This window comes from Elgaria multicarinata, chromosome 20, assembly GCF_023053635.1.
Source record: "Elgaria multicarinata webbii isolate HBS135686 ecotype San Diego chromosome 20, rElgMul1.1.pri, whole genome shotgun sequence".
NCBI lineage: Eukaryota > Metazoa > Chordata > Lepidosauria > Squamata > Anguidae > Elgaria > Elgaria multicarinata.
Window position 1 is genome coordinate 7,086,950 of NC_086190.1, and position 15,009 is coordinate 7,101,958.

Here is a 15,009-nt window from a genome sequence, read left to right on the forward strand (position 1 = left end):
GTATTCTGGACAACACCTGTCCCCCACAGTCAGTCTTTATTCTCAGAAAATCTGGACTCCGGATCTCACCGCTACGACACGATGTAAAGGAAGTCAGGGTTCACCTGACAACCCTGCAAGGTAGGCTCCTGGACCAAACGTCCTGAACTCCCAAGTAACCCACCTCCCTGACCTGTCCACAACCGGGATGAGCCAGATGTTCATGGGAATAAACCACAGACACACATTTAGGGACCAAAGCAACTTTATTGCAATCACTAAAACTAACGCGTAAGGCCTTGGTCGTAAAACAGCCCCTATTAAAATAGGAAAGGGGAGAATGGGGAGGGGGGAGGAAGAGGGGATGTGGACAAGGAGGAGTGAAGAAAAGCTCTAATACTTAGCCATTACCCCAAGAAGCATTCATACGACCCCACACCCAGCTGGCCTCCAGAACATCCACACACGTTAAAACATAAAAAAACCTTTCTAACTCCGGGCAACCTCCGTGGTTGCCACAGACCTGACCTTAACCACTTGATATACACACGCACCTCCAAGGAAGATGGAGGATCTTCATCACACATCTTTTTATCTCTTTTTGGGACCCCCGGTCCCATGACCTGGGTAGACCAACCAGTGCCCTTTCCCTCCCAGAGCGGCCGGGCCACCTCTTTTCCCCACAGCTGAATCTCGTTAGTTTGTCCCCCGCCCTGATAATCTCCAGGTGCCAGTGGGAGTTGGACTGGCTTGAGACAGGGATGACCTAGGCTGGCAGCCACCAAAGCCTGACACAACCAGTTTGAACAATAGACCATAGATGCTACCTGGGGGCAGATCTTACAACCCCATAGCAACAGCAAGTTAAAGGTAGAGATTTGCACCCCTGTCCTTCAAAGCCTGGTTATAAAATCCTATCAATAACCACCCTTCCCCAAGTTGTGTCTGAACAGGCCCTATGTGTAGGGTGGCCATATGAAAAGGAGGACAGGGCTCCTGTATCTTTAACAGTTGTATTGAAAAGGGGATTTCATCAGGTGTCATTTGTATATATGGAGAACCTGGTGAAATTTCCTCTTCATCACAACAGTTAAAGCTGCAGGTGCCCTGCCCTCTTTTAAATCTGTATAGCTCCTGCAGCATTAACTGTTGTGATGAAGAAGAAATTTCATCAGGTGCGACATGCATACAAAGGACACCTGCTGAAATTCCCTTTTCTATGCAACTGTTAAAGATACAGGAGCCCTGTCCTCCTTTTCATATGGTCACCCTACCTATGTGTTTAATGCAAGAATTGTAAAATCAAGGACCCCATCAGCTCTGCAAAGTCAGGGGCCACCTGGAAACTGTGGACACGGCCATACCCAGTGGTGGAGCTACTGCTGACATGTCTTTCTCATATTTTCACGAACAGCCTCACAGACATAGATACCCTTCTCAGCCCCACTTCTTCCACTGATCCATATGGACCAGCACGGGGAACACTCACAGACCATATTTGAAACCTGGGCCAGAAGTCTGGTTTCAAATGACATGCTAGTTACTAAATCATGTTGGCAAAAGGGAAGAGGCCCTTCTCAGCGATGGCCCCAAAGTTATGGAACTGCCTTTTATTACTTCCCTTTTGATCATTGTTCTTAATAAACAATCTTAAACTGTTGGAAAAAAATGTATTCCCCAAGATGTTTTACTTATGTGTAGAGGCTCAGGCCTCCTTCAGGTAAAGCAACTTTTGAAACAGCATGAAGGTGATGCAAAAGTGGTGTTGATGAAATGTTTTCAAATAGCTTTCTGGTGTTATACCATAGATGCCACTGAATTCTTAATCTTTATTACTAGCTATGTATGAAGATGTTTGCAGCCAAATTGCTAAGGAGAGTGATTCAGTCCTTGTGTCTGTTGGGTAAGTGATTTGAATCAAGATCTGTTGCATTAAAAAATGTAGGATTTCTTGCATCAGCTTCTTGCAATACCTCCTGATGGATTTGTTTGCCAAGAGAAGAGCGTCCAAAAAATGCTGCCAGTGTTTTACTCATTGCTTCCAAAGCCTAGCTTCCTTTCACATGTCAGTGGGGAGAATACGCACCTTCTATCATACCCACGCTGCTTCTTCCCTCCGCCAATGAGCACAAGCAAACTACACGTTTTATACCACATAATCTGTGTCTGAGGGCCTTACTAGACCTGCCGGCTTACGCCGGCAGGGAGGCGGGGCTGAGGCGCACTAACGTTAGCGCGCCTCCCCCGGGCTTCCAGACGGCGGAGTCGCAGGGAGGACGCAAGCCCTGCGTCGTCCGCCATTTTCTGTTTTCGTTTAAAGGGGCCACGTGTGGCCCGAAGACGGCGGACAAGGTAAGGTTTTTTTTTACTTTTTTAAAAAAAACGGGGGTGGGGGCCGAAGGATGGCAGGGTGGGTGGCACGGGGAGGGTGGGTGTGCCACCCACCCTGCCATCCTTCGCCCTCCCCTCTCTTCCCCCCCCCCCGCCGAAGGGCACAGCGCTCCTATGAGTGCTGTGCCAGGCAGGTCCGCGGCTTTTCGCTAGACGTTCCCCAGCTCCGCATTCGCTTATGGCGCGTTGAACGAGGCCTCAGCGCGGCCTGCCTCCGGATTCCCTATGCGTCATCTGGACGCACAGCAGGGAAACTGGGTCAGAAGGCGCGCTAAGGCCTCGTCTAGTAAGGCCCCAAGACAGTCTGTGCTGTGCACAGCCAGCTTCTGTTGCATGCTGTACACATAATTGCTGGATGGAGGCGATAGTGCATAATCCAGCAGGTTTGGTCAAGCCTCTATGCAATAGCCCTGCACCAGATGCAATCTCCCATTCTCTGTTTTTCAGAGTTCAATTTTCAGAGTAGGAGCGATACTTTCCTGAATGACCGCTATTCTCCTCACATCTGATGCCATTTCCTATTCTCTGTCAAACAGAAGGGAAATTCGCAATGTAATGCTCGGGGTCCCTGTGTGCACGGTAGAAATTCATGTCCCTGCAATGAGCAAGGGGTTGGACTAGATGGCCAGAGTAGGAGTGATACTTTCCTGAACGACCACTATTCTCCGCACAACTGGGATTAGGTTAGGCTGAAAGCCTGGCCAAAGTCGCTCAGGGATCTTCATAGCTAAGTCGGTTCTTGGGGAAATGTCTAGTGCAGGGATGCAGAACGTCTGGCCCATCTAAACAAATCACCTGCTTGGCCAGCCCTCCAAGTTCATAGGGTCTCATGAAAGCCCCCCTCCCCATCCCCTCCACTTAGCCCCATCCATCAGCAGGGAGAAGTGGTGGGGGAGCCACCCAGCCATGGCCTAGTTGCTTTGCCCCTCCCTCACCTTCCCCACGTGGAGAAAGCAAAGGAGCAGTGAACGGCTTAGTGGGCTGAAGCAGGGCTTCCAAAGCAAGGCACCATCTGGAGGAGCTTGGGACCCTATGATGGCTCCACCTCAGCACAGAGGAGGGTGGGAGAACAGGGCTGGTAGGGCTCCACCTGGGATATCACCAATGGGGGTCCAAGACTTGATGTCATCAAGCCCACAGGGTTCCATGTAGAAGGGGAATCTCACCCTGAGACCCAAACAAGGTCCCTACCCCTGCCTGAGCCAATGGATGGGCAGACTTCAACTGTCTATTCGTTGCTTTGTTTAGTAGAACACTAAGGTCCATAAAGTGCCTCAGTGGGCGAACAGTAGAAGAAAAGAACAGCACATCCTCAGCCCACGATCACCCCACCCCACCCCTTGACAAATGCCCGGACTGAGCTCAGTCCTTCTACACACAAATCCATTCTGGTTGGTATTTGTAAACCAATTGGAAGTCTGAAAACCCTTCCGATCTATGGCTCTACTACAGATCACCCACAGGTAGACCTGTAGATGCAAATTGACTATGAAATTCCCTACCATGCTATAAAGTGATGGCTAGGGCTGTGCATGGACCCCCCGATCCACTCTGGATCCTTATCCACTCCTTTGGATTGGGTCCGCTCTGCGTCGATCCACCTCCGCTCTGCTCCTGAGCTCTGGATCCAGATTGGAGCTCCGTTTCCCCCCCCCCCCATAGACTTGCATTGCAAAGGTTAAATGCCTATAACTTTTTTAGTTTTGAAATTAGAAACATCAAAATGGGTACCATAATAGCTTCTAAATAGATCTTTAGTTATACCAATTTTGAAGGAAATCAGATCATCCCCTGATTTTTGGAGAATATTTAAAAGATTCCCCCCATTTACAGATATGCAGTGATCTCCATTATTTTTTAGGATACACACATGGAACTAGGCACCATGATAGCTTCCACATAGGACCTTAGGCATGGTCACTTTGAAGGAAATCGGATGATGCCCTGATTTTTAGCGATTTTTTTAACATTTTAATCCTCAACCATTCCCCCAATTTACAAAACTTCATTCATCTCTGTTTTTTTTAAAGATACAGACATGTAACTGGGCACCATGATAGCTTCTAAATAGATCCTTATTTATACCAATTTTGTAGGAAATAAGATCATCCCGATTTTGGGAGAATATTTAAAAGATTCCCCCCCCCCGCCCCATTTACAGAAATGCAGTGATCTCTGTTATTTTTTAAGATACACACATGGAACTGGGCACTATCGAGGAAATGAGTGAATGGGCTATTTTATCTGTGCCCACCCTGTTTTGATGTAAGCCCCTTCTCTAAGAAATTAAGTTCTATAGTAATTTGATCTAAACTGTAACTGAAAATATATTGAGTAACACTTGCTCAACCAACAAGAAGTGTTGACACATTAGTCAGAGTGTGAACCTCCCGGCAAGGACAGGGAAAGTAGTAACCACAAAGGAACAGATGTTCCAGGATTGCAATACCCATCTACATATTGTTTTTCTAGTCTTAGAGTTATATGCACTCTGCACATGCATAAATACCTTGTCTATCATTGGTTACTGTATTGCAAAACTATATTATGATTGGTTTATTACATGAGGAAGTTCTGTTGTTGCTTCTGAGGATGTTACCCTATAAGTATGTTAGCTTTGCCTGCAACTAGTGAGCAGTCCTTCAGATCCTCTAGGGTTTGCCACCTTGCAGCGCTGCAGCACTGCTCATAATAAAACTTTTCCAAGATGAGAGAAATTGTGTCTTGAGAGTCTTTGACCACCACTCAGTGAACCAAGGGAACTCGCCCTTTCGGGTTCCTCCACAGCACCATGATAGCTTCCACATAGTTCCTTAGACATGGCCACTTTTAAGGAAATCAAATCATGCCCTGATTTGGCCCTCTCACAGCTTCTGCTGGCTTGCAACAACTGCAGCTGCTGAGATGCCATTCCCTTCATGATCTCCCCTTTTAATCTGGGAAGATTTCCAGCCAGAGTTATCTCATGGCGGTTTTAGAAGCTGTTTCGTTAACTCCATGTTCAAAGCTAAAACGGAGAGCTCAGAGCGACATCTTCTCAGGGGGCGGAGTCTAGGGTGACCATATTTGGGAAACCAAAAAAGAGGACACCTAGTGTGTGTGTGGGGGGGGGGAAGCAGCTTTCTGAGTCCTGCAGAAAGTACGTTCTTCCCCCGCCACCTTAAAGAACCCGATTGGAGTGGAGGAGGGGAAAGGATTTCATTCTGCACCACCACCATCCACTCCAATTGGGGCCTTTTCTATAATGTCCACGAATGACCCACTTTCCCCTTTAAGACCTCAATTGGAGCTCGGAGTGGGGGAATGATGTGCCTCAAGAAAGCATGTCACTCCCTCCTGCCATGCTAATGGCAGCCTTAAAGGGGAAGGTGTGTCATTCCAGGACATTATTGAAAATTATAGAAAATCCCCCCTGACACCATGGAAAGAACAAAAACCAGGACAAATCCGGGGAAATCCTGACAGTTGGTCACCCTAGCGGAGTCACTCCAAGCTGCTTTTGAGGAATTTATAGTAGTGGTTTTGTGGATGGGTGATTTTCTCTCTCTTAAGATTCTGTTCACTGGAGACTTCCTTCAGGTTGCTTCCCAAGAGTCTCTGCTCTCTGTTCTGATTTGTAACCATTTCAGAAAACTTTCCAATTTTTGCTGCAGTGTAAAGGGATAAGACTCTCTGTGAGTCCTTTGTTCAAGATGCTACTTTGTCTCTGACAGGCTCTTCCCTTTTATCTCCAAAATCTCTGTTTTTTGCCATCTCCTACAGGCCTCTCACAAAAAGGCCATTCCACTGACTCCACAAGATTTACTGGTGAAATCAAGCCTTCTCATAAACTACATTACACTAGGCTGACCATACCCACTGGGGAATTCTGGAAACCTCCGGGGAAAAAGGAGGGACTGGGCAAACCGGAATTAGGGCCCAAAGTACCGGGGTTGTGGTTACTGGGTCTGCGGCAACCCCAACCCCAACTTGCAGGGCCTAAGTTTCCCCGGCGGGTGGTGGCAAACCATCTTGAACCTCGCCCGAACTCACACGAGATCAGCCGAGATTTCGCGTGAGTTCCGGTGAGATCCAAGATGGCCGCCGTGAGGGGCGAGAGCAGCAAGGCGAGAGCAGTGGCCTGGGCAGGGCTTGTTTGCACTTTTTCTGGGTCGTCGCTATGGTGATGACCCAGGAGGAGCATAGATCGCTGAGCAGCAGTGCCTAGAGAGGCCCATTTCTGGAAGTGCAGAAACGGGCAGCTCTAGGCTCTTCCAGGGCTTCTCCTTGGGCAGCAAAATGGCGCCAGTTCCTAAGCCCCCGCCCCTACTCGGCTATCTGGCGGTTGGCTGGCTGCTTATTTATAGGGTGACCCTATGAAAAGGAGGACAGGGCTCCTGTATCTTTAACAGTAATGTAGGAAAGGGAATTTCAGCAGGTGTCAATTGAAGATGGTGAAGAGGGTGAAATTTTTAGATTGTAAGCCTGTAGGCAGGGACTGTCAAGAAATACTTTTGTAAGCCGCCATGAGAGCCTTTTTTGGCTGAATGGCGGCATAAAAATCCTTAAATAAATAAATAAATTCTCTCTTCATCACAAGAGTTAAAGCTGCAGGAGCCCTGCCCTCTTCTGTATCTGGCCACTCTGCTATAGCTAGTGTAGCTTTAACTGTTGTGATGAAGAGGGAATTTCACCCACTTCAATTGACACCTGCTGAAATTCCCTTTCCTACATTACTGTTGAAGATACAGGAGCCCTGTCCTCCTTTTCATATGGTCACCTGCTGCTTCAACGTGCCCAGGCCAGCCTCTCCTGCACAGCCATAAGGAGACACGAGGCCTCTTCTCTGTTCAGCCTTGCCAGCAAGTCTGTAAATCCCCCCACAATCCAAACCCCTGACTTGGATCACCCCCCTTCCCTGTACGTTTGTTCTAGGCTTTCATTTTCTCCAAAATAAATAAAATCCAAGAAACCTCTGATTTGGATCCCCCCTCCCCGATATCAACTTTTGGCTTAAGTGCTGGAGGCTCTGCCTTGATGGAAGCCATGCAGACAGCGTGCATCAAATGAGGAACAAATATGAATTTGTGGCACAGCTGTATTAATGGCATGGAAAGACCCGAACCCTTTTGAGAAATGGTTTGATGAAACAATAACATTATTCTGCATAATACGTTTTCTGCTGTTAACATGGAACTGGCAATTGGAAGAGCATGGTGGCAAAGGAGATGATCATTGAAAAGCGTGCCTGGGCAGGATCTACGCTACTGCTTTTAAAATGATTGATAACAGTTTTGACCACTGCTGGGGCCCTGGACACAGAGCTCCATAGACAGTTTTCAAACGTTTTTCAGCGTGTCATATCCTGCTTGGTGTAGATCTGTCTCATTGTGTTAAAAGAAGTGTTGCTGGCATGCTTTCTCTTTTGTGCTATTGTATGCAGTCACTGAGACAGTGTAAAATGTGTGTGGGTGTGTGCATGAAACCTGTAGCCCTAAGGCTGCATTCAACTCTTTGCCTAATTTCAAAAGTTTTCTGCAATCAACAGGCCTGCCTGGGGAGGGAGGGAGAGAGGAACAAGCAGTGGGTGTGGGTGTGTATGGATGTGGCTGTTATTAAAATAATTCAAGTCCAAATGAAATGTCTCTAGCTGCAGATTAAGTCGAGTGGAGGGTGGGGTAGATTGGAGTTAATCTCAGGCTGCATTGATGAAATAGGTTGCCACTGAGATTTTCTATACATTCTTTGGGTACTGATCTTGATGAATTAATTGGGTGAGTGCGTGCAGGGAGTGGGCTTGCCTTGGGTGTATTTTAAAACAATTATTAGCGGGTGAGTATGTTGGGGTGCGTGGATTTGTATTTTTTGTTTTTAGCCTTGATTGTGTATGTATGTTTTTTGTTTGCTTGGTTTTTGCCTTGGTGCATGTGTGGGGGGGGATGATGATGATGATGATGGTGATAGTGATGCTTTGGGAAAGTATATGGTTTGGGAAAGTATATTTTTGTCTGTCTCTTCTGCCAAGACTCTCGTTCACACACTGGTTATCTCTCGGTTGGACTACTGCAACCTTCTTCTCTCTGGCCTTCCTTCGTCTCACATCAGTCCGCTGGTCTCTGTCCACCACTCTGCCGCTAAGATCATCTTCTTGGCCCGCCGCTCTGACCATGTCACTCCACTTCTGAAATCTCTTCATTGGCTTCCAACTCACTCCAACTTCTCCTGCTGACCTTCAAAGCTCTTCACAGTCTAGCTCCTGCCTATCTCTCCTCTCTCATCTCACACTATCGCCCCGCTTGTGCCCTCCGCTCCTCTGATGCCATGCTTCTCGCCTGCCCAAGGACCTCCACTTCCCTTACTCGGCTTCGTCCTTTTTCTTCTGCTGCCCCTTACGCCTGGAACGCTCTTCCAGAACACTTGAGAACTACCAACTCAATCACTGCTTTTAAAACTCAGCTAAAAACTTTTCTTTTCCCTATAGCCTTCAAATATTGAGTTTGTTCTGACTCTATACTGTTTAGCTTCACCCTACCCGGTGCCTGTTTACACTTCCCTGTGCCTGTTTGCATTCTCCTTCCCTCTTTATTGTTTACTACAACTTATTAGATTGTAAGCCTACGCGGCAGGGTCCTGCTATTTATTGTGTTATCTGTACAGCACCATGTACATTGATGGTGCTATATAAATAAATAAAATAATAATAATAATAATAATAATAATAATAATAATAATAATAATAATATGGCTGTGTGTTGTATTTTTAATGGCACTTTTTTGCCTTGGGTGTCTGTGTGGATTCATTATGCTGATGAATGCTATTTTTCTTTGTGTGGATGGCTGTGGATTATTATTATTTCCCCCTTCATGAATGTGGGCTGGATTTTTATTCTGCTCCCCCCTGTCCCCCAGTTAAGTGTGTGTGTGTGTGTAGGTTGGTTTGTTTTCAACAAACAAAAAAGAACCCTGGATGATCCCAGTGTTAGAAATACGGCAGGTTCTTGTCCCTGACCTTAGGTACAAAAGACGAGCGTAGAAAAAGCACTGCAGAGGACACCACGTATCAGTATACTGAGGTGCGACTCGAACCGGGTCGGACCCTGATCGGAGCTTGCACACCACTTTTATTCACATAGGGTCAGCTGACAATGGAAAAAGGGGAGTGGAATGAAGGGGGTGGGATGCACAAAGAAAAAGGGGAGTGGAATACATTTACACAACCTGTGTGAGAGAAGTGGGATACAATTATAAAACCTGTGTGAGAGGAGTGGGCTAAACAGAATACCTTTACCTAATCCCATCTCCCTTCCCTGCCATTCCACATCTCTCTGGAATGTGTGAGTCAGCCACTTCCTCTTGCAGGGTCCACAGAAAGCACAAAGGGCAGCTTAGAGTTCAATTAACCCCTTCATTTCTTACAATCCCCCCTTTGAGACTCACTTCCTCTTTAAAATGATGTGAAGTCTCACTTATCTGTTTTACTTTCACAAGGTATCACAGTGTATTTTCTTCTCGAGTCTTGATCTTGCTGGCTTAGGGCCATGTAGGTAACTCTTATTTGCTTTTGAGTGACTGACTCAGACACATTACGAATCAAAACAGTAAGGCAGGGAATACAGCATGGCAATAAAAGAAACAATAATAACACCATGAGCACTATGGGAACCAGACTGCGAAGCCATCTAATATCAGGCAACCATGACCATAGCCAAGAAAAGATAGAATCACTTCCTTCATTCTTCTAAGGGCCTTCTTGAATCAGCGTTTCCATATGATGGATAGTGCGGTCAATACTTGGTGCATAATCAGAAATATACATACAACAATGGGACTTGATCAAAACACACACACTTCTTTTCGCGGCTAAAATAAAATCGAGGGCTTGGCGATTTTGTAAGGCCACATTTTTAATTTCACTTTGTTGTTTGGCCAACATCTTAACACTAGAAGTTGTCTCATTGAACAAACTCTCCGTCCAATTGGATAATAGGTGTAAGTCTCTATAATTAAAGGCAACTCCCACTCCTGGAATTATTCTTCTAGCAACTTCCGTCCCTCAATTAAATCTTAAGGGAGAGTTAACTTCCCTTCGATTACGAAGCCTTCTTTTGACTGTGACCTATGATGAATAATTAAAGGGGATAGCATGCACTACCAATCTTTTACTCCCCCCCTTCCCGGTGGAACATGCAGACACATCTAACAATCAGATACATTTAGGGTTTTTGACAATTGCTTAATATCCTGAAAATATGCATTTTTCTCTCATAGATGTTTTTCTTTATACTCAAGAGCATATACCTGGGAAAGAATGGTAAGGAACAACACAATTTTTGCCCACACTCTCATGATTCTACAATTGCGAACTCCCCAAATATAACTGTGAGAAGCACCAATAGTATAAAAAGTATGAGTGCAAATATTCTCTTGTGTACTATTGTCCGTGAGTGTAGATTTTAAGCTTAGCCTTCCCAAGGTGCTTTGACGTGTATGTCTTTTCCTTGCTGGCTTCTTGTGTGGGACCTCTGTCAGCTTCCGGTACTGTGGCAGAGGGACCTACGTTGGTGTCCTCAGGGATGTATGATTTTAATCTACAACAATGTGTCCATTTAGCCGATCCCAGCAATTTTACACAGGCATGCGTCACCAGTCCAACCACATATGGCCCTTCCCAAGACTCCCCCAAAGTCACTTTATTCTACTTGTTCAGCCACACTCGGTCTCTTGGCTTGTATTGATGCAAGGGGGTGTCCAAGGGAAGTGTCTGGGTCGTCACTGCATATTCTCGAAGCTGTAAGAGATATAACTGAAGGCCAGTTAAATGTTCTCGTAATTGGCTGTCTCCTATCTCCCATGTAACTCCAAATGAATGTGGCCGGGAAATGGGGGATGGAAATCCAAAAAACATCTCAAAGGGAGACACCCCCAGCCCCTTTCTGGGCATGATTCGAGCTTTTGTCAGGGCTATTGGTAACGCCTCTACCCAAGACATCTGAAGTTCTATTTGTAATTTTTGCAACATGCTCTTCAGAGTCCTATTCATTCTCTCAACTTGTCTTGAGGCCTGAGGCCTCCAGGGTGCATGCAGCTTCCACTCAATTTGCAAAGCTTGTGCAAAAGCCTGTGTTACTTTTGAAGTAAAATGAGACCTTAAGTCACTCTCTAAACATTCAGATACTCTATACCTGGGGACAATCTCTTGTAACAGTTTAACAACCACAATGCAAGCTGGACAGTTTCTACAAGGAAATGCTTCTACCCACCCCATAAGCTGGCAAACAATAACTAAAAGATATTTATATCCCTTGGAGGGCGGGAGCTCAGCAAAATCAATTTGCACTCATTGGAAAGAGTAATATGCAAGCGGCCGAACACTTGGTGGCACTTCTTTTGCAGAAGGTCCAGCCTTCTGACATACTTGACAACTCTGGGTGACCCGCTTCACTGCCATGGTGATCCCTGGGCAAAACATTTGCCCTTTAACATATTCAATCAGGGCTGTCATTCCAGGGTGCCCCAACTGGGCATGAATCATTACAGCAAGGGGGTGCACTAAGGCCTCTGGGATATAAATTCTTCTATCTGGGAGCCCCTTCCATCTTTCTGGGAGGTCCGTCACGGTCAGCTCTTTTTCTAGCAGCCTCTTGCGCTGCCTCATCTGCTAGCTGGTTTCCTTTTCGAAGGTATGGATCAGTGCTCTTCTCGTGTGCCCGCACATGCACTATGGAGACTTTTTCTGGAAGCTTGACAGCCAAAAGCAGTTGTTCTAGCAAACTCTGGTGTTGTACAGGCTGTCTATTTGAAGACACAAACTCCCAAGTGGACCAAAGTCTAGCATGGGCGTGGCAAACCCCAAATGCATACAAACTGTCTGTATAAATGTTCACTTCTTGCCCTTTTCCAAGTTCAAGGGCTCTCATTAATGCCACTAACTCAGCTGCTTGAGCTGAATATTTACTGGGCAATTTCTCCAGGTACTTTTGAGCAGGTTTAATCATGATTACAGCACATCCGGTATATCTCTGTCCATCTTTAACAAAGCTGGATCCATCCGCAAACATCTAAAGGTCTGGCTTCACAATTCACCTGGTCCCTTCTTCTGCCCCTCTCCTTCCTTCTAAAATGCTGCTATCATCTTCACAGTTCTCTTTTCCTTCGCCCTTTCTTCTTCTTCGTCTCTTCTCTCAAACACCCCCCTTGCTATCTCTAGTAAGGCCAGCAGGGGCAATCTCAGAGCTCCCGGAGTCTTTTGGAGCTTTCTCCGAATATCTGGGGCAGCCTGCCCAATAAATTGCATAGTCATTAAATGCAAATTCTCTGGTAGGCTCATATCAAGGTCCATATTCTTCTTCGAACCCTGTCTTCAGCCTTTCCAAAAAGGCAGCTGGAGTCTCATTCTTCTCCTGCCTGATATCAAGGGCCTTACTGAGATTCGGGGCTTTCCTGGCTGACTTTCGCATTCCTTCTAGTAGCAGAGAAAAATATCTCTGGTGCCTTTCTCTTCTTGCATCACTATTCATGTCCCAACCAGGGTCCTGTGTAGGGAGGGCAGCTGTAATTTCATTTTCAGTGGCCCCAGGCTTCCCGGACAGAAACTGCACTCTTGCTCTTGCCAATATCGTGGACTTAATCTCCGGCAGGCAAGAATTAAGGAGCATTTGGGAGTCATGCCATGTGGGGCAGTGGGTACTAGCGAGAGATTCACTCTCCTGACGCGGATGCCATGGGGGCCGTGGGCATGGTATATGGAGGAGGCACAAGATCATCATCTTCTCCTTGCTGAAACACTTCCTTTTTCACAGAATGTTTCAATGATTCTTCTTGAGGTTTTATTCTACGGATCACCATGACAGGGTTGCAGGCAAACACCCATTTGGGTGGTGGCTTAGAGGTGACCACAGTCTGCCAAGGAATCGATATAGGGAAATTGATCTAGTCTCCTTGCGTCTGTCACTATAACATGAACAGCGCTAACAAGTGCCGGGGAGAAAGAACCCTCTTTTGGCCAAGAAGGACAGAGAACAGGCCATTCTTTTTCACATAAGTGCTGCAACCTATCCCTCTTCATCTTAACACCATAATCACCACAAAATGCCTTAAAATTCTTCAAACAACATCCTAGAGGCGTTTCCCCTCCTGAACGGGACTGTGCACCACCCATCGTGACGGGGTCCTAGGGTCTGCTCCCAAACACTCTTGCCAATCGCTTTGCTCCTCGCCGGCCCTGATCCGCCTTTCAGCTTGCAATCAGAGAACCGCGGCTAAGAGCTCCACACTCGCTCGGACCGTCGGACCCTGCTCGGAAGGTCTCCTTAGTGTCCTTCAATCAACTCCACACAAGCAGACCCTGCCCTCCCTCTATGTGTCTGGCGTTTCACAGATCACACTCACCGGGTCTCGGTGCACTCCTTCCGTTCCCTCGGCCGACCCTTTAGGCGCGTCTGCAGTGGCTCGAGCCTATCCCGTTTCCGACCAGTGGGTTCTACGGAGCTCCAAAGCGCGGTCCCACATTGGAGAGACAGCTGAACTCAGCCGGTCGCGACTTCTCTTCCACCGTGCCTTCGCAGCTTTGGACTACCGCAGCCCACTCAGGGACGGATCCGAGTTCACGGCACCAGAAATTGTTAGAAATACGGCAGGTTCTTGTCCCTGACCTTAGGTACAAAAGACGAGCGTAGAAAAAGCACTGCAGAGGACACCACGTATCAGTATACTGAGGTGCGACTCGAACCGGGTCGGACCCTGATCGGAGCTTGCACACCACTTTTATTCACATAGGGTCAGCTGACAATGGAAAAAGGGGAGTGGAATGAAGGGGGTGGGATGCACAAAGAAAAAGGGGAGTGGAATACATTTACACAACCTGTGTGAGAGAAGTGGGATACAATTATAAAACCTGTGTGAGAGGAGTGGGCTAAACAGGATACCTTTACTTAATCCCATCTCCCTTCCCTGCCATTCCACATCTCTCTGGAATGTGTGAGTCAGCCACTTCCTCTTGCAGGGTCCACAGAAAGCACAAAGGGCAGCTTAGAGTTCAATTAACCCCTTCATTTCTTACACCAGGATAAACCTTAGGTCTAGCTGTGGCCTTGGTTGAATGAGCCATGAGGCCAGAATCCACTTCAGCTAGCAAAAACTAGATTAACAACTGTTACTGAGGCCACAGCTAGACTTAAGGTTTATCCTGGGATCATCCAGGGTTCGCCCCTGCCTGAGCACTGGATCCCCTGTGTGTCACCTAGATGAACAGGTTTGACCCCTGGACGATCCAGGGATAAACCTTAGGTCTAGCTATGGCCCAGGTTCTGTGAGAGCATGGTTTTTCTTGACAGGAGGGGCTTGCACTTGTTACTGTAAGGTGAACAGATGTGAAGAGGCTGCAATCCTGTATTCATTTATCTGGAAGTAAGCTTTATTGAAATCAGTGGGAATTGTTTCTGGGTTTCTTTGGGACCTTGATTGGGATTTCTGTTCTCTGCACACTGAGGCAGTGTAAACTCAGGAGATATTTGGATTAAAAGGAGGAAAAGATCCTTGTCTAGTGTTATGATAATAGGCATCTGCTCTGGCCTTTCTTTGTATTGCTACTGACCATGGTTTTGTTTACATGTCTAATGAACCAGAGACATAATGACACATTTTTAGATTAGTTTCTCACTA